General features: G+C 39.6%; 1 protein-coding gene across 3 annotated transcripts in view; it reads left to right on the forward strand.

Annotated features, from left to right (window-relative positions):
- FBXL20 (F-box and leucine rich repeat protein 20) overlaps window positions 1-20629 on the forward strand; it is a 107844-nt gene that overhangs the window by 21693 nt on the left and 65522 nt on the right. The window contains exon 1 of one of the 3 annotated variants that reach the window (XM_044248093.1): window positions 17313-17436. The exons of the other annotated variants lie outside the window; for them this stretch is intronic. The gene's annotated coding sequence lies outside the window, so the exon portion shown is untranslated. Of the gene's footprint in view, window positions 1-17312; window positions 17437-20629 lie in introns of those variants that run through there. 3 annotated transcript variants of the gene reach the window in all.

Here is a 20629-nt window from a genome sequence, read left to right on the forward strand (position 1 = left end):
AGCTTTTTCTAGATTAAGAATCATGGTTTAGAGAAGGGGTTTTCTAAGTCCAGTTTCCTTAACAATCACCTGGAAAACTGGCAAGTTACCTGGCCCATAAAATTGCATTTCTAGGAAATATAAAGGTGATCCCTAAATGAGTATCACACTTTGGATAATATTGACTTGGAACACAATAATTAGAACCATAATTTAGTGTTCAGTGAGCAGAACTGTGGAACCAGACTACCTGGGTTCATATCTCAGCTCCACTATTTCCTGTCTGAATTTTAAAACTTCAGGTATATTGATCTTAAGGTGCTGTTTTCTTGGTCATTTCTAATTTTGATTTAGTGTGTATAATATATGTATATTAGTTACTTATGATAATAGGTGTTTGATGTTTCTTTGTGGTCAAGAGCATCATCAATTTTTGTAAATATTCTGTGTTGGAAGACAGTAGAATTTTCTGTTTATTGAATGCTTGGGTTTGATGTGGGAAAAAGATCACAGACAAAAGATTTTAAAATGAGACTGTCTTTTTAAAGAACTGAATTGCAGAAAGGAAGAAGTGCTTATGAGCCAGAGGCTGGAGACCAGAATACCCCATCTTCTTAACATTTCTCAAAATTGTGTCTATTTATATAGATATAGATATAGATATAGATACCCCCTTAAGTAGAGGAAACAAAAGACTTTTACGTGGAGAAGGAGAAGTGGACTGATTGTCCCCTCCTAGGGGAGGGGAAAGCGGACCTTGTATTTCTTTCTTTTCTTTTTTTTTTTTTTAAGATTTTATTTATTTATTTGACAGACAGAGATCACAAGTAGGCAGAGAAGCAGGCAGAGAGGAAGGGAAGCAGGCTCCCCACTGAGCAGAGAGCCCAATGCGGGGGTCGATCCCAGGACCCTGGGATCATGACCCTAGCCGAAGGCAGAGGCCTTAACCCACTGAGCCACCCAAGCACCCCCAGACCTTGTATTTCTAACTCAGAAAAAAAATTTTTTTTAATAGATTTTATTTATTTATTTGACAGACAGAGATCACAAGTAGGCAGAGAGGCAGGCAGAGAGAGAGGAGGAAGCAGGCTCCCCGCCGAGCAGAGCGCCTGATGCGGGACTTGATCCCAAGACCCTGAGATCATGACCTGAGCCGAAGGCAGTGGCCCAACCCACTGAGCCACCCAGGCGCCCCTAACTCAGAAAAATTTTTAAAGTCTGTTTAAACGTGGAAATCTTTGAGAGGGCTGGTGATAGTTTTGAAAGGGATCATAGTGTTTGTCCAATAAAACATTTTATTATCTATTATTTTCTTTTCTTTTTTTTTTTTAAGATTTTATTTATTTATTTGTCAGAGTGAGCACAGGCAGACAAAGTGGCAGGCAGAGGCAGATAGAGAAGAAAGCTCCCGCTGAGCAAGGAGCCCGATGTGGGACTCGATACCAGGACGTTGGGATCATGACCTGAGCCGAAGGCAGCGGCTTAACCAACTGAGACACCCAGGCGTCCCTTATCTATTATTTTCTCAAGATCTTTTCTAATTGCTAACATGCAGCACACTGTCTTACTGTGGCAAAGCTGATCTTTTCATCCGTTCATACTTTGGCTAAGATCACTATTTAAAATTGTGTGGCCTAGGAGCACATCTAATCTCTACACCTCAGTTTTCTTACTTACGAAATGGAACTAGTCATAGAATCCTTTCCAGAGTTGTTGTAAGAGTTAAATGATGTCATACATAAAAAGGGCTTACAAGGATGCAGGGCACATAATGTCCATCAGTGAGTGTAAGTTGTTTGAGTTCATTAAAACATCTCTTTGATCAAGCTTGTTACATATGTGTTACTCAGATCCTAGAGGTCTCTGTTAACATTTTGTCTGTCTGTTGGTTTCTATAAGAATATTAAAATTCTCCAGCCATGTTGAAATTTGTTTATTCCCCCTTTTTTTAAAAAAAGATGTGTTTATTTGAGCGAGTGCGGGCTAGAGAGTGGAGGGAGGAGGGGCAGAGGGAGAGGGAGCGATAAATTGACTCTGTGATGAGCGCAGAGCCCTGAGCCCAACTTGGGGCTTGATCCCAGGACCCTGAGATCATGACCTGAGCTGAAACCAAGCCTTGGCCCCTTAACCAACTGCGCTACCCAGACACCCCTGTTTATTTTTTCTTGTAGTGCAGTTCTTCATATGTTTTGAAGCTCTGTTGTCAAATATGTGAACTTCAACAAATGTTAAATTTTCTTTGTGAATTGCTTCTATAAGGAAAACCTCCTTTTTATTCTTTTTTTTTTAAAGATTTATTTATTTATTTGACAGAGAGAGAGATCACAAGTAGGCAGAGAGGCAGGCAGAGAGAGAGAGAGGAGGAAGCAGGCTCCCCGCTGAGCAGAGAGCCCGATGCAGGACTCGATCCCAGGACCCTGAGATCGTGACCTGAGCCGAAGGCAGCGGCTTAACCCACTGAGCCACTCAGGCGCCCCTCCTTTTTATTCTTAATGATTCTGTCCTTGAATTAAATTTAATCTAATAATATTGACATCAGGTTTTATTCTTGAGTACGGGCTCTCACCTTCTAGATTTTGGATTGATAGTTCTTTATACTACTTTTTCCTAATCCCTGCTTTTAAAAAGTCTACTATTATTATTGTCATTTTTAATACTTGACCCCAATTTTTTAAAAAAGATTTTATTTATTTATTTGAGAGGGAGAGTGAGAGAGAGCATGAGAAGGGAGAAAGTCAGAAGGAGAAGCAGACTCCTGTGGAGCTGGGAGCCCGATGTGTGACTCCATCCTAGGACTCTGGGATCAAGACCTGAGCCGGCTTAACCAGCTGAGCCACCCGGGCACCTATAACTTCACCCAACTTTTTTAGTGGTCCTTGTTAGGAGAATTCATGAGAATAATGTAGTCCATCACTACTGTAAGCAGTGGCAGAAGTACCTGGTACACTTTTCTTCTTTGAAGGTAGATCCTTTCTAAGTTATTTTACTGTAGATGTATGGGTGGCGAACTCAAGTTATATATGTGGCGACATCTTTCTTTTCTCCTAATTGGTGGGGTCCCCTTAGGTTAGCTGGGTACAGAGCTCTCAGTTGCATTTATTTTCCCTTAATACCCTGAAGATATTCCTCTGTTATCTTTTTTTTTTTCTTTAGATTTTATTTATTTAAGAGAGAAAGCATGAGCAGAACAGAAGGGCAGAGGGAGAAGGAGAAACAGACTCCCCGCTGAGCAGGTCCCACATGGGGCTTGATCCCAGGATCCTGAGATCATGACCTGAGCCAAAATCTGGAGTTGGTCATTTAACCGGCTGAGCCACCCAGGCACTCCAGCTGCTATGAATATTCTTATGAATAAGTATGTGTTTGAAATCTGTTCTCAGTTCTTATGGGTATGTACTTGGGAGTGGAATTGCTAGATTGTGTGGCAGTTTTATGTTTAACATGTTGAGGAACTGCCAGACTTTTCCACAGCAGCTGCACCATTTTGCATTCCCACCAGCCATGTACAGTGGTTCAGACTTTTCCATATCTTTAGTAGCAGTTGTTCTTTTCTTTTTCCTCCCCTCTTTTTTGCTTATAACATCCTAATGAATGTGAAGTAGTATCTCATTGTGTTTTTTTTTTTGGTATTTCCCTTATAACTAATGATGTTGAGCATCTTTTCATATGCTTTGACCCCGTGTGTATCTATTCAAATTATTTGCACACTTTTTAATGGGGTTATTTATGTTTTTATTGTTGAGTTGAAGGAATTCTTCCTTTCCTTTCCTTTCTTTCCTTTTCTCTTCTTTTTTTTCTTTCTTTTTCTTCCTTCCTTCCTTCCATTCTCCTCTCCTTTCCTGTAGGCTTCATGCCCAGTGTGGAGCCCAGTGCAGGGCTTGAATTCAACGACCTCATTGATGCTTAACTGACTGAGCCATCCAAGCACCCCGAGAGTTCTTTATTTTAGATACTAAACCTTTATCATCTGTATGATTTGCAAATACTTTTTCTGCATGGTTTGTAGTTTTTGATTGAAAACAGAACATCTTGAATATTAAAATGTGGCAACTCTAGAAATCACATTCTCTTCCCTCCAGGGTTTGTTGATCCTGCTTATGGTAGTATTGTCTGTTGAATGTCTTCTCTGAATTAATTCTGTCAAGTGTGCATTCTTTGTTGTGTGTAGCCACTGATATGTCTGTTCCATTAGTGTGGTAATCAGCTAACAATTTTACAGAGATTTCCTTAAACACCTGCAACCAAAATTTTCAGTCTTTGCTGAGAGGCTCTTTGCACATGTTGGGACATGCCTGCAACACTCAGCCAGACACTTTAGCCATCACCTCCTGTTTTTGCACACCCTTAAGATCAGCCAGCAGTGACAGCTTAGGGACTTCTCAGGTCTTTCTTGAGCATGTATACAACCTGAGGCATGTGTGGGGCCTTTAGATTCCCAGGAATATGGTGGGGCTTTTCAGCACCCTTACAGACATCTCTTCCTCTGGTCCTTTCCTCCCTAGCCCTCTTTGATTAGTCTGCTCTTTGCTCTGCTATCTGTCCCTCAGACAGTGTGACTAATACATTTGTCTATAAATGTTTTGGACAAAGTAGTATAGTTTCTTTAGTCCTAGGTTCCTTTTGAGTGCAGCAAAATAAAGAGAAACCATTTGAGCCAGTCTTCCAGGGAGCAACCAGACAGGTCAAGACAAATAATTGCAGCACTAGCTTAGTGAGTTAGAAGATAGTCAACACAGTAAATAAAATGTAAGCTTTGTAATAGAACTGTAAACAATGTGACATGGATTATAGGGAAGCAAGAGAACTTCTCTACTTTGAGAATTTTGGGACTTCTGAAGTAGTCTCAAATAAAGCATCCCCCTTATCCTTGCCAAACTTCTAGACAAATGCAGAAAATAGGAGTGGCTGATAGGGGCCAAAATATCACTTAACATTACTGAGAGAGACCAGGTTGGAGGATACAGCTTTCAGTGTATGAATCAAATTTTGCCTTTAAAAAAAAAAGATTTTATTTATTTATTTGACAGACAGAGATCACAAGTAGGCAGAGAGCCAGGCAGAGAGAGAGAAGGGGAAGGAGGCTCCCTGCTGAGCAGAGAGCTCGATCTCAGGACCTCAGGATCATGACCTGAGCCGAAGGCAGAGGCTTTAACCCAGGCACCCCAAATTTTGCCTTTTAACCTAAATTCTTTAGGTAGGCCCTCCTGGTTCCAAGGAGTGCTGTGCTGGATTAAGCCTTCTGACACACGGGAGAGTCTATTCTCTAAAGAAGTTGAGAACATTTTCTCCAAACCTTGAAAAGGTAGAAACACAGATGAACCGAGTTTGCTCTTCACGCTTCTAAGATTAACCAGTCAGGTAGGTTCAGATAAGTTATTCCATCTCTATGAGTAAAGAAATACAGAGAAGCCAGGGGTGGGCTTAGAAAAAAGTTCTTCCTCATGGAAACCTGCAGTGGGAGATACTCCTCTGTAACGGAGAGGATCAAAGAAGCTTTCATGAAGGATATGAAATTGGAGCAGAGCTTTTTTTTTTTTTAAGATTTATTTTAGAAAGAAAGAGAGAACACAGGCAGGGGAGGGGCAGAGGGAGAGGGAGAGAGACAATCTTAAGCAGACTCCACACTGAATATGGAGCCCACCATGCTCCTAGGTGGCTCAGTTGTTAAGTGTCTGCCTTTGGCTCGGGTCACAATCCCAGGGATCGGGCTCTGCATCAGGCTCCCTGCTTGGGCGGAAGCCTGCTTCTCCCTCTCCCACTCCCCTTGCTTGTGTTTCCTCTCTTGCTGTGTCTCTGTCAAATAAATAAATAAAATCTTTATAAAAGAAACCAAGAGTCAGGCGTTTAACCAACTACACCACCCAGGTGCCCATGGAGCAGAGCATTTTAAAAATAGATTTCTAGGTAGAAGATAAAAAGCCAGAGAGATGAGAAAATTTAGGCTCTCTTTGAAAACAAGAAGTAGTCTAATTTAACAGAGTATTTGAGTTCTTGATTTCAGTTGTGGTACCCTTTGGGAATTAATTATCAAACGTAAATATTTAGCCCTTGAGCAGTAAGTAGTTGGCTCATTTTCAAGGTTATTTGACTTGAAAGATTACAGACATCGCCTCTTTCTTAAGACAGTGAAGTAAAATTATTTCCTGGCTCATTTGAAAATCACATAAATACAGGAATATAAACTCCCATCTCTGAAACTATGAGATGTCTGTAATCCTGCTTGTATGGGAAGAGGAAAAGCAGAAGGAAATAGTGATTTAGCAGAGGAGAGGAAGGTCAAACCCAAGTGCCTATAGAGGAGAATACTGGCAAGAGACATATCATGATTTGTCCGTGGGAGACCTGTCTGAGAAATTCAGAGCATGGAAATACTGTATACCATAGATGGAGGTTGAGAACAGGGGGGTTGTCTGAAAGTCTGTACTGGGAGATGGATCCCTCTCTGCCCCACCTCCCTCCTCTCAGTATTTATCCCCTTCACCCTGAATAGTTGGGCAGCTGTTACGAGCCTTACAGAAGTCAGGAGACTATTCTTTGGAGGAATTGAATTTGAGAATTTCGGGACCTAGGACCCCAAGCTCCAGAGGAGGATGGGGCTGATCTGCTACACTGGATGTTGGAAGTTCCCAGTCTCTTTCCCTCCTCTAGTTCCAGAATTCTGTCCACTAGGTAAAAGATTAAAGAATCTTCCTCCTATTTAGAAAATGGCCCCAAAGAAAAGATAGCTGAATTTAATAATTATGCTTATATATCAACAGGTTCATGCCTATCAGTGTTGATTTAAAAAGAAATCTGTAAGCATATTTTTCTTCATTCTTTACAGTTGATGGCAGACAACTGCATGAAGTCATTCATGACCAAACTATTTATAGAACTGCCCCATAGAACAAAAGTTCTAGGGAATCTACAAAAGCCTTGGATTAGTAAAATGGAAAAAAAAATTTTTTAAAGTAGGCTCCATGCCCAGTGTGGGGCTTGAACTCGCAACCCTGAGATCAAGAGTCACATATTCCACTGACTAAGCCAGCCAGGCGCCCCTAAAATAGGAAAAAAAAATAGATTTTTTTTTAAAGAGGGAGGGGTCTAATAAAAGGTTGCAAGTATTATTTTAGAAAACATAACATATGCTATTGATATTTTAGAATGAAGTACAGATTAATTTACACCAAATATGAAGGATATAATCCCAACATTTAACAATGCATGTAGAGGGGCGCCTGGGTGGCTCAGTGGATTGAGCTGCTGCCTTCGGCTCCAGTCATGATCTCAGTGTCCTGGGATCAAGCCCCACATGGGGCCCTCTGCTCAGCGGGGAGCCTGCTTCTCCCTCTGTCTCTGCCTGCCTCGCTGCCTACTTGTGATCTCTCTCTCTGTCAAATAAAATAAATAAAATTTAAAAAAAAATGCATGTAGATTTGTGAAAAATCTCATTGTCTTAACTTTTTTCATTTTGCGTTGGAGTCACCACTGGTTTGGGGAGATAGGATCAAGCGTACTGCCAAAGAACAGAGTTATCAAGCTTATGATCTAGGTTAAATCCTGCTTTGATTATACCTACAGTAATGACACTGGCCTGTTTTTTTCCCCACAGTCTGTATTGATTTTAATTTTGATCCTTTTTTTTAATGCTTACGAAAAAATAACCATAAATATAAGCCTGTTTTAGTACATTCTGTAATCCTTAGGTAAAGTACATTTTTAAATTTCTGTTCTCTTTTTGGTTTCCTTATTCCCCCCCAGTTTAAAAAAGATATTTATGGGGCACCTGGGTGGCTCAGTCGGTAAACGTCTGCCTTTGGCTCAGGTCATGATCCCAGGGCCCTGGGATCGAACCCCACATGGAGCCCCACATTGGGGTCCCGGCTTAGAGGGGGGCCTGTTTCTCCCTCGGCCCCCTGCTGGTGTGTGTGCGCTCTCTCTCTCTCTCTCTCTCTCTTAAAATCTTAAAAAAAAAAGGAATTTGACCTTTATAAAAAAGATATTTATTTATTTATTTGACTGAGAGCTATATATAGAGAGAGCATGAGTAGGCAGAGAGGCAGGCAGAGGGAGAGGGAGAAGCAGGCTGTCTGCTGAGCAGGGAACCTGATGTGGAACTCGATCCCAGAACCCTGGGATTATGACCTGATCTGAAGGCAACTGCTTAACAACTGAGCCACCCAGGTGCAGTTTTTTAAATTTCCAGTTTTATTGAGATGTAATTTGACATATAAGCATGTAAGTTTCAGGTATACAGTGTGGTGATTTGGTATGTGTATATTTTGCATAATGATTACCACAGTAAGGTTAGTTAACACATCTGTCACCTCACAGTTAACTTTTGTGTGTGGTAAAGATGTTGAAGATCTACTCTCTCAACAACTTTAAATTATACAATACAGTAATGTTAACATACTCACCAAGCTCTACATTATATTTGCAGAACTTACTCATCTTGTAATTGGAAGTTTATGCCCTTTGATCACCTTCATCAATTTCCCCCACCCCTCAAGACCCCAGCAACCACCACATTTAAGTGAGATTATACAGTATTTATCTTTCTCTCACTTACTTTACTTAGCATAATGCCCTTATCCATTTTGTTTTAAAAGGGAGGATTTCCTTCTTTTTTATAATTGAATAATATTCGTGTGTGTGTGCTTGCGTGCGTGCGCGTGCACCCAGAAGTAGGATTGCTAGATTATATGGTGGTTCTATTTTTAAATTTCTAAGGAACTTCCATATTGTTTTTTCATACTGTTAATGGCTGCACCAATTTACATTCCCACCAAGAGTACACAAAGATTTCCATTCCATATCCTCAACGGCACTTGTTTTCTCATGTCTTTTTAATAATAGACATTCTGATGGTGTGAGGGCTATATCATTGTAGTTTTGATTAGCATTTCCTTGATGATTAGTGATGTTGAACACTTTTTTTTTGAAGATTTTATTTATTTATTTGACAGGTAGAGATCACAAGTAGGCAGAGAGGCAGGGAGAGAGAGAGGAGGAGGCAGGCTCCCTGCTGAGCAGAGAGCCCGATGTGGAGCTTGATCCCAGGACCCAGGGATTATGACCTGAGCTGAAGGCAGAGGCTTAACCCACTGAGCCACCCAGGCACCCCACACTTTTTTTTTTTTTTTTAAAGATTTCATTTATTTGACAGAGAGAGAGAGAGTAGGCACAGAGGCAAGCAGGGAGAGAGGAGGAAGCAGGCTCCCTGCTGAGCAGAGAGCCTGATGCAGGGCTGGGGACCCCGGGATCATGACCTGAGTGGAAGGCAGAGGCTTTAACTCACTGAGCCACCCACGTGCCTCTCCTGTGCCCATTTTTAAATTGGGTTATTTGCTTTTTTGCTGTTGTGTGAGTTCTGTATTATTTTGGATATTAACCCCTTCTCAGATAAATAGTTTGCAAAAATTTTTCCTGTTTTATAGGTTGCCTTTTCATTTTGCTCATCATTTCTCTTGCAGTATAGAAGCATTTTAATTTTATATTTAAAAAGTTTTTTTAGTAAGTAAGCTCTGTGGGACTTGAACTTATGACCATGAGATCAAGAGTTGTATACTTGGGATGCCTGGGTGGCCCAGTCAGTTAAGTGCCTGCCTTGGGCTGAGGTCATGATGGATCGAGTCCCACATCTGGCTCTCTGCTTGGTGGGGAGCCTGCTTCTCCCTCTGCTTGCCACTCCCCCGATTGTGCGTGCTCTCTCTCTCGCTTGCTCTCTGACAAATAAAAATTTTAAAAAGAGTTGTAGGGGCACTTGGGTGGCTCAGTTGGTTAAGCGTCTGCCTTCAGCTCGGGTCATGATCCCAGGGGCCTGGGATCAAGCCCCATATTGGGCTCCATACTGCCTGGGGAGCCTGCTTCTCCCTTTCCTCCCCACTTGTGCCCTCACGCGCTCTCTCTCTCTCTCCAAAAAAAAAAAAATGTGTGTGTGTGTGTGTGTGTGTACACACACACATATATATGTATATGCACATATATATTTTTTATATTTTTATATATTATATATATTTTATATATTTATTTTATATCTATATTTATATTTTATATTCTTTTATATATACATATATATGTGTGTGTATATATATATCCGGGGCACCTGAGTGGCTCATTTGGTTAAGCATGTACCTTCAGCTCAGGTCACAGTTCCAGGGGCCTGGGATCGAGGCCCCTGGAACTCAGGGGAGGAGTGGGGAGTCTGTTTCTGCTCAGTGGGGAGTCTGTTTCTCCCTCTCTTCTCTACTTGCTGCTCCCCCTGGTTGTGCTGTCCTTTCTCTCTCTGTCGAATACATGAATAAATAAAATCTTTAAAAATATAAAGATTTAAAAACCTGGGTGGCTCGGTTGGTTGGGCAACTGCCTTCGGCTCAGGTTGTGTTCCTGGAGTCCTGGGATCGAGTCCCACATCGGAAACCCTGCTCAGCGGGGAGTCTGCTTCTCCCTCTGACCCTCCCCCTTCTCATGCTCTCTCTCTCTCTCTCTCAAATAAATAAATAAAATCTTTAAAAAAAAAGTCTTTAATAAAGAGGTTTAATAAAGTTGGTTGAGCATCTGCCTTCTGCTCAGGTCATGATCCCCAGGGTCCTGGGATTGAGTCTGGCATCGGGCTCCTTGCTCAGCGGAGAGCCTGCTTCTCTCTCTGACAAATAAGTAAATAAAATCTAAATAAATAAATAAATAAAGTTGTATGTTCTACTGACTGAGGCGGCTAGGTGCCTATGGAAGCTTTTTTTTTTTTTTTTAAGATTTTATTTATTTGGACAGAGAGAGACAACACAAGCATAAGGGAGGGGCACAGAGGAAGGGAGAAGCAGACTCCCCGCTGAGCAGGGAGCCCCAGATGGGCACAATCCCAGGACCCTGAGACCATGACCAGAGCTGAAGGCAGACACTTAACCAACTGAGCCACCCAGGTCTGCCCCCCACCCACAGAAGCTTTGTAGTTTATAGTCCCACCTGTTTTTTGTTTTTGTTTTGTTTTGTTTTGTTTTTGAGAGCGAGAGAGCTAGTGCACTTGAACGGGCAGGGGAAAGGGAGAGAGGCAGTCTTATGCAGGCTCCGTAAGTTTGGATCTTACTACCCTGAGATGATGACTTGAGGGGAAATCAAGAGTTGGATTTAACCAAATGAGCCACCCAGGTGCTCTGATGTAGTCCCACTTGTTAATTTTTACTTTTCTTGCTTGAATTTTTGGTGTTCTATCCAAAAAAACATTGCCAAGACCAGTGTTGAGCATTTTCACTATGTTTTCTTGTAAGAGTTTCATAGTTTTGGGTATTACATTTATTTCAGTCTTTAATCCATTTGAGTTAATTTTTCTCAGTGGTATAAGGTAGAGGTCCAGCTTCATTCTTTTGCATGTGAATATCCAGTTTTTCCAGTATCATTTATTAAACAGACTGTCTTTTCCCCATCGAGTATTCTTGGGTCCCTTTTCAAATATTAGTTGACCATATATTCGTGGGTTTATTTCTGTGCTCTTGATTCTGTTCTGTTAGTGTATGTGTCTGTTTTTATGCAGGTGCCATACTGTTTTAATAATCTATACTGTTTTAGTAATCTATAACTTTGTAATATGATTTCAAAGTAAGAAGAGTGATGATTCCAGCTCTGTTTTTTCTCCAGATTGCTTTGACTATTTGGGGTCTTTTGTAGTTCCTTAGGGATTTTAGGATTATTTTTTTCCATTTCTGTGAAAGAGTGCCATTGGAATTTTGATAGCGATTATGTTGAATCTGTAGATCACTTTGGGTAGTATGGACATTTTTAACACTATTCTTACAATCCATGAACATGGGCTTTCTTTTTATTTGTGTCTTCAGTTTTTTTCATCAGTATCTTACAGTTTTTAGTGTGGAGATCTTTCACCTCCTTGGTAACATTTATTAAGTATTATTTTTGGTGTTGAAAATGGGATTTTCTTTATTAAGGTTTTCTATATATAAGATCATGTCATCAGCAAACAGATAATTTTACTTCTTCCTTCTGATTTGTATGTCTTTTATTTCTTTTTCTTGCTTAATTACTCTGATTAGGACTTCTAGTACTATGCTGAGTAGGAGTAGTTAGAGTGGGAGTGCCCTTGTGTTGTGTTTTATTTTAGAGGAAAAGCTTTCAACTCTTCACTGTTGAGTGTGATATTAGTTGTGGGTTTGGCATATATGTTTTTGGTTTTTTTTTTTTAAGATTTTATTTATTTATTTGACAGACAGAGACCCCAAGTAGGCAGAGAGGCAGGCAGAGAGAGAGAGAGAGAGAGGAGGAAGCAGGCTTCCCTGCAGAGCAGAGAGCCCAATGCGGGGCTTGATCCCAGGACCCTGGGATCATGACCTGAGCCGAAGGCAGAGGCTTTAACCCACTGAGCCACCCAGGCGCCCCGTCATATATGGTCTTTATTGTTGAAGTATATTCTGTCTGTTTCTGATTTGTTGACAGTTTTTATCATGAAAGGTTGTTGAATTTTGTCCAATGTTGTTTCTGTACTTGCTGAGGTTGATCATATTTTTATTTTTCATCCTATTAATGTGGCATATTAATGTGGTATATCACATTGACTGATGGTATTTTGAACTATCATTGCATCCCAGGGATAAATCCTACTTGATCATGGTGTATGATTCTTTTAATGTGCTGTTGAATTTGGTTTACTATTTTGTTGAGAATTTTTATATCTGCATTCATCAGGGGTATTGGCCTATAGTTTTCTTTCTTTTTTAAAGGTTTTTTTTTTACTTTTTATTTTATTTATTTGTCAGAGATAGAGCACAAGCAGGGAGAAAGGCAGGCAGAGGGAGAAGCAGCCTCCCCACTGAGCAAGGAGCCCGATGTGGGGTTCATTCCCAGGACTCTAAGTTCATAACCTGAGCCCAAAGAAGCGGCTTCATGGACTGAACCACCCAGGCTTTCCTGGCCTATAGTTTTCTTAGAGTTTCCTTATCAGGCTTTGGTAACTGGATAATACTGGCCTCATGAAATGGTTTGGGAGTATTTTCTCCTCTTTAGTTTTGTTAGGAAGAGTTTGAGAAGGATTGACATTAATTCTTTAAATTCTTCCTGGAATTTACCAATGAAACCATCTGGTCTTTTCTTTTTTTTTTTTTTTAAGATTTTTTATTTATTTATTTGACAGAGAGAGATCACAAGTAGGCAGAGAGGCAGGCAGAGAGAGAGAGAGAAGAGGAAGCAGGCTCCCTGCCTAGCAGAGAGCCCAATGTGGGACTCGATCCCAGGACCCTGAGATCATGACCTGAGCCGAAGGCAGCGGCTTAACCCACTGAGCCACCCAGGCGCCCCGACCATCTGGTCTTTTTTAAAAAAAAATAATTTTATTTTATTTCTTTTTAGTGTAACAGAATTCATTGTTTATGCACCACACCCAGTGCTCCATGCAATACATGCTCTCCATAATACCCACCACCAGGCTCCCCCAACCTCCCACCCCCCAACTTCTTCAAAACCCTCAGATTGTTTCTCAGAGTCCATAGTCTCTCATGGTTCATCTCCCCTAGAAACCGTCTGGTCTTGAAGGACTTTTATTGGAGGAGGTTTTTACTTACTGATCCAGTCTCCATACTAGTTATTGGTATGTTCAGATTTTCCACTTTTTCATGATTCAGTCATGGAAGTGTTAAATAAACTGATGCACATTAAAATTTTGTGTAGTTTATTTGAGCAAACACTGATTGAAGTCACAGAGTGCCAGTCCAGATGATGTTTTAGAAGTGTTCTACCCACAGGACTAGAGGCAAGGTTTTTATAGATGCAGAAGAAAAATAAAGAAATTATTTAATTGGCTATCTTTTATATGGTTACCTTGTTTGAGAATTTTCTTCTGTGTTTTTTTGTTTGTTTGTTTTGTTTTTGTTTTTGTTTTTGTTTTTTGTTTTTCTTCCCCAGATTCCAGTGCATTGACTCTGGCTTAGGTCTTGGTTTGCATTCAGAGGCTACCAAAGTTTTGGTTTCCATACCAAGGCGTTAGAGCTACCTTAGGCTAATGGCCTTTTTATTTGATTACTTTAACATTAGGTTGTCATGTGTTTTTAGGAATTTATCCATTTCTTTTAGGTAGTCCAAGTTTTCAGGGTATAATTGTTCATAGTAGTCTCACAATCCTTTACATTTTTATTGGTATCGTTTGTAATGTTTTCTCTTTCATCTGTAATTTTGTTTAAGTCCTCTTTTTACCCTTAGTTAGTCTGGTTATAGGTTTCTCAGTTTTGTTTATCCTTTGAAAGAACCGGGTCTTAGTTTCATTTATCTTTTCCGTTGGTTTCCTTCATTTCTGCTTTAATCTTTATTATTTCCTTCTAACTTTGGGCTTAGTTTTTTTCTTCTTTTTCTAGTTTCTTCAGGTGTAATGTTTAGTTGTTTGAGGTCTTTATTCTTAAGATAGGTATTTATGGCTATAAGCTTTCCTCTTAGAACTGCTTTTGCTGCATTCCATATGTTTTGGTATGTTGTGCTTCCATTTCTGTTTGTCTCAAAATAGTTTTTTTTTTTTTAAAGATTTTATTTATTTATTTGACAGAGAGAAATCACAAGTAGATGGAGAGGCAGGCAGAGAGAGAGAGGGAAGCAGGCTTCCTGCTGAGCAGAGAGCCCGATGTGGGCCTCGATCCCAGGACCCTGAGATCATGACCTGAGCCGAAGGCAGCGGCTTAACCCACTGAGCCACCCAGGCGCCTTCAAAATAGTTTTTGATTTCCTTTTTGATCTCTTCTTTGATCCAGTGGTGGTTCAGTAGTGTGTTGTTTAATTTGCATGCATTTTGTGAAATTTCCATTTTTCCTCCTGTGACTGATTTTTATTTTCATACTTGTTATATTATGATTTATAATAAATAAATATATTGGTCTTTGTCCATAATTCTTGGCTCACAGCTCCCAAAACCTTTGGAATTTCCTAAATGATAAGAGCAATGGAAACTTCTTTTGTTAAAATACTCGATCTTCCATCCTCAGTTTAGAGCCATAGAGGTGAAATGGCATCTTGTTACTTATAACAAGCCACTTTCAACCATACTGCATTTATGTTAATAAAGTGTTTTTTGGAAAGTCTCTAGTAAGCCTCTGAGATAGAGGCTGGTAAGGAAACCAATCTTGACTAGAGGTTGGAACTTTCAGTCCCATTTCTCTCCTCTCTTAACCCCAAGAAGATAAAGGGGCTAGGAGTTGAACCACTTGCACATGGCCAGTGATTTAAACAATCATGTCTATATAATGAAGCCTCCATAAAAACTCGAAATGGTGAGGTTCAGAGATCTTCCATGTTGGTGGCATCACATACCAGAAGAGTGGCACACCCTAGTTCTTATGGAGACAATAGCTCCTGTGCTCAGAATAGTTTTGGACCTCCTCCTATGTACCTCTTCATCTGGCTCTTCACCTTTATCTATAAAATAAACTGTCAGATGCAAGTTAATGTTTCTATGGGTTCTGTGAACCTCTCAAGCAGATAAATTGAACCTGAGGAGGGGATCATGGGAACCATCAATTTATAGCCAATTAGTTAGAAGCACATGTAACAACCTAGGTTTGCAGTTGCCGTCTCAAGTGGGACAATCTTGTTTTGTGGTACTAAGCCCTCAACTTACGGGATATGATACTGTCTCCTGTAGATAGTGTCAGAATTAAGTTAGTATATGTGCTGCCGAAGCGAGCACTCAGAATTAAGTTAAATTTGTAGGATACCCAGGTAGTGTCTGCTATGGATTGGAGAATTACTTGATGGTGTTGGAAAACACACATCAGAATACCATTGTGGTCAAGAAAAATACTTGATATAACATCTGTATTATTGAATTTGTTGAGATTTTTTTGTTGTTCTAACATGTTCTGTCCTGGAGATTTTTTCTTCCTATTTATTTATTTATTTATTTATTTTGAGAGTGTGTGCACGAGCATGCAGCATGTGTGAGGAGAGGGAGAGAATCTCAAGCAGACTCTGGTCCTGAGCACAGAGCCCAAAAGGGTGGATGCTGAATCTCAAGACCCTGAGATCATGATCTGAGCTTAAGTCAGAGTGTGATGCTTAACTGACTGAGCCACCCAAGTGCCCCTGTCCTGGGGAATGATTTTGTGTGTACTTGAGAAGAATGTATATTCTGCAGCCCTTGGATGGAAATGTTCTGTATATATCTGTTAGGCCCATTAGGTCTACAGTGTTGTTCAAATATTCTGTTTCCTTATTGATTCCCTGTCTGGCAATTCTGTTGTAGAGAGTAGAAATAAAATTGCTGTTTATCTCTCCCTTTAGTTCTGTTGCTATTTGTTTTATATATTTAGGTGCATAAATATTGACAGTTGTTATATCCTCTCGATGAACTGACCCCTTTATCATTATATAATAATGATGTATTATACCTTCATCTCTTGGTTACTTTATTTTTAAAGATTTTATGTTATTATTATTTTACGATTTTATTCATTTGTCAGAGAGAGAGAGAGAGCAAGAGTGAGCGCACACAAGCTGGGGCAACAGCAGACAGAGGAAGAAACAGGCTCCCCACTGAACAAAGAGCCCAATGTGGGATTTGAAACAAGGGTCCTGGGAGCATGACCTGAGACAACCATATACAGTAGCATAGTTTTCTTGCTTGATCTTGGGATCTTTAATGTATCCTATGATTATAGTTTTCTATAAAATTTGTTCCAGCAAGTAACATAAGTGACTCTTTTAAGTTTTTTTTTGTGAAACCACATTTCCTGCTCTGTATTTATGTAACTGCTAATTGTTTAATCTAAATGATAATTTTTAAAACTTATCCCTATTTAGTTTCCTCTTGGTACTGTCCTTTAGAAATCATATTGAATCCTAATTCTTTCAACAAAGGTATTGTTTATCCTAATAGGTTTTGTAGTCTCCACAAGTTTAGTAAATATGCTTAATGATTTTATCAAAAACATCTAAAACTAGTGTTTTGATCAAACGTGGGGTTTGACTGAGAGGACATGTATTTCCATTCCTCTTCAAATAGTACAAAATTACAGTAAAGGAATAAAAAGAGGCATAAGATCCCAGGGACAAAAATGAGTGGAAGAAGAAGAAACCATAGATGAAAAATTTCAACTGTTTTTTAGAAGATAAAAAATGGATAGAAGAGTGTTAAGTGATTTAGCTAAACAGAGGAAGGTACACCCTGGGTTGTCTGCAGAGACAAGGAAATGAGTTTACCCAACACAGCCTCCCCAGAGACTCAACACTTGGTGGCAAAATGTCTCTGAAAAGACAAGGATGAGGCTTGAGATTTAAAGTAGGTAATGTTAAAAAAACAAAACAAAAAAGGTAATATTTGAAAGTCTTAAATGAAGTGGTTGAATCATGCAAACTACTTCTTCCTCCTTTAGGAAACTGGGGATTTTTTGCTCCAAGAAAATGGAAGCTGAGGGTTCTGGATCCAGGAACATCAGATGCATGAAGAGGATAGGGGTTTGGAGCCAAGGAATTAAATGAAAATCTGCATACAGACTGGTGGGTCTTCAAAGTAAAAATGAGCTTCTGTTTAGCTTCTTAATGCTATGAATAGGAATTGACAGTCAAGGAATAACCAGATAGTTGAGGAAGCCTCTAAAATAAGAGGCCAGGGGTACCTGGGCGGCACAGTCAGTTGAGTGGCTGACTCTTGTTTTTTTTTTTCCCCCCCTCAGGTCATGATCTCAGAGTCAAAAGATCAGCACAGAGTCTGCTTAAGACTCTCTCCCCCTCTTCCCCTTCCCTTGCACGCATCCTCGCTCTCTGTCTTTCAAAATAGATAGATATTTTAAAATAAAATGGGAGGCCAAACAAGTAAGAGAGAGGGCAAAGAACAAAGGAGGGAGAAAACTGGGGTTAGGGGGGAGAGGGTTTTAATCTCTAAGAAATGAAATATTGCATCTTCAGAAGAACAGGGTGTTATTTTGAAAATCTTGAAACAGATAAGAAATAACATTTGCAAATAGAAAATACTATAATTACACCCCCCTCCAAATAATGGGAGGATTGTGGATAAATTTGAAACAGTTTCCTAGGAATTAGAAGAAAAAGATTAAAGGAGGGAAGTAGAAGATAATCTTTTTAAAAGATTTAATTTATTTGAGGCAGAGAGAACATGAGAGAGAACATGAGCTGGGGGAGGGGCAAAGGGAGAAGCAGGCTCCCTGTTGATCATGACCTGAGCCAAAGGCAGATGCTTAACCAACTGAGCTACCCAGGTACCACCAGAAAAAAATAATTTTTTAAAAAGATTTTATTTATTTATTTGACAGAGAGAGAGATCATAAGGAAGCAGAGAGACAGGCGGGGGAGGGGGGGAAGCAGGCTCCCCGCTGAGCAGAGAGCCCGATATAGGGCTTGATCCCAGGACCCTGAGACCATGACCTGAGCCGAAGGCAGAGGCTTAACCCACGGAGCCACCCAGGCGCCCCAAGAGAAAAACAACTTCTAAAATTCAAGATAGTCTATTATTGGACCTTGTGGTCTAATAGAAATTCAGATATGAGAGGACAGAGAAAATAGAAATGATGCCTTAAAAATCTCCCAGAACATTGTCCAGGTCATAGATTGTAAATTGAAAATGCTGAAAGAACAGTAAAAAAGGCAAAGACCCAAGAGGTGTGATTATGAAATTTGGTAAACTGGAGATACAGAAACTTCACTAAAATCTTCCAGAAAGGGTAACTAGAGGTTACGTTCAAAGGACCAATCAAAATGGCATTACATATCATAGTAGTAACAGAGGGAGGTAGAAATGCATCAAGCTGTGTCTTCATATTATCTTCATTGGGAAAGATTTCCTACCTATAATTTTATTCCCAGCCAAATTATCAATCAAATGTGAGTCTGAAATAAAGATATTTTCAGACATGCAGGTGACTCCAAAATTCTAGTTCTCATGAGCATTTTTTTGTTGTTGTTCGTAAATTGCCCCTAAATAGCAAGAAAGAAGAAAGCAGGTTCAAGAAGCAGAATTCAAACAGAAGAGCTAAGGGAGAGCCCAAGATGACAGCTGTATAGCCAGTCCAGAGCATCCCCGAGCAGAGTGAAGCAGAAGAAAGAACAAAGGGTTTCAGGAACATACAGCTGCAGGGAAAAGACTGTATCTGATGTATTTGAGCTATGGAAAATATCGATAGATATGTGACAGATGTTGGAGCTTTTGAGGAAAAGTTAAAAATACGTAGAAAACAACAACAAAAAATGAGGTAGTCATTAATTTGCAGAGAGAAGTACCTGGTCTTACTGCTCTACTTGGCTGAGTACTGACTGGTATCTCTCCAGTCCTTTTACTCTGACTATTGATTTAAACGAAGACTCATAAAATTACATGGGATGTGGAGAATGGAGGCAGAAGCTGAAACTAAATACTGATATTCCACAGCAGGATGTCAATAGATAAATCTAAATTTGACAAGTCAAGCCTATTTAGAAAAAGAAAGGCAACCAGAACCTCCTAGAAGAGTCTATAGGATGTAGTGGTAAGGAGGACTGTGCTGTTTTTCCAGTTCTTTTGTCTTGGTTGATTTTTTTTTTATATAAAGAGTCAATGAAATTATATACTATATTGTAGAGACCTCTTTCCAGATACTTATCAATTAATTAATATCAGGCAAATATCTAGCTATATCATGCATCCTTTATTTAGTTGTCTTGTTCATAATAGCACCATTGTCTGACTCATATCATGGCCTAAGAAGTCTAATAGATTTCCTTTAACTATGAACTTGGTATTACTTTCCCTGAAAGACTTTCTTAGGAAGTTAGTTCTTCAGTTCTGCTTTAAAGAGTCTTTGTTCTAATTTAACATTGTTTCTCTTGGTTCCTTTTAAATTTAAATATTTCTGACATGCAGTTAGGATATCCTCGGTGCTGTGTACTTTATTTGATTCTTGTGTTATCTAAAACAGGAGAATGCTTTTTCTACAAATAAATACCATGGCTGTGTTAAAATACTGTTGCTTTGGAAATATTTCCATAACAGTAAGATGATTTAGAATGTGTGTTTGTGAGTGAATTGTAAAATTACTATCTGACATATGTCTTGGAAAATTCCACCGCTTCTGCCAGTTTTCAGTTTCTGGCACATTGACTAGAATTTGTACATGAGGAAATCAAACTCTACTTTTCCCTTGATTTACCAATCCCTGTGGTTTTTGGAATATGAGATTAGAGTTTAAATACTTGCTAATCCTGAATCAGATCCCATTATTGCCTGGCTGTATCTACTCTTAGTTCTTTAGTGTTTATATCGTAGATGGGGTGGGGCTGGGGCAGTGAAGGAGGAGGAGAGAGAAGGACAAGTAAGTATATTGTTACTTTGAGTTAATCAGTTCTTTCCTTTCACTTCATAACCTCCAAAGACGTTTTCAGTAGGGCATGTAAGATTTCCTGGATTGAGCAGCTTCCAAAATGAGTTCCAGTCATACCGAGCAGATCACCAAAGTTCATGGTGTCGTGAGGGCCCTAAAATGTTGCTGTAGTTAGTTAAAACTGAGTAAGTGAAAGAAATAACAGAAAACAGAATAAAGGTGTATACTTACTTTATACTGAGACAATGAATTGGTAGTAGATACAGATTTTGGTTAATAAACAGAAGTCAGGATAAAAGAAAGCTCAGAATGTTGAGTCAGATGTTAGAAGGTGTCCAAAGCAGAAAGTTTGACCTATTAAGTAATGTGTCTGTTCTCTA

This window comes from Neovison vison, chromosome 5, assembly GCF_020171115.1.
Source record: "Neovison vison isolate M4711 chromosome 5, ASM_NN_V1, whole genome shotgun sequence".
NCBI lineage: Eukaryota > Metazoa > Chordata > Mammalia > Carnivora > Mustelidae > Neogale > Neogale vison.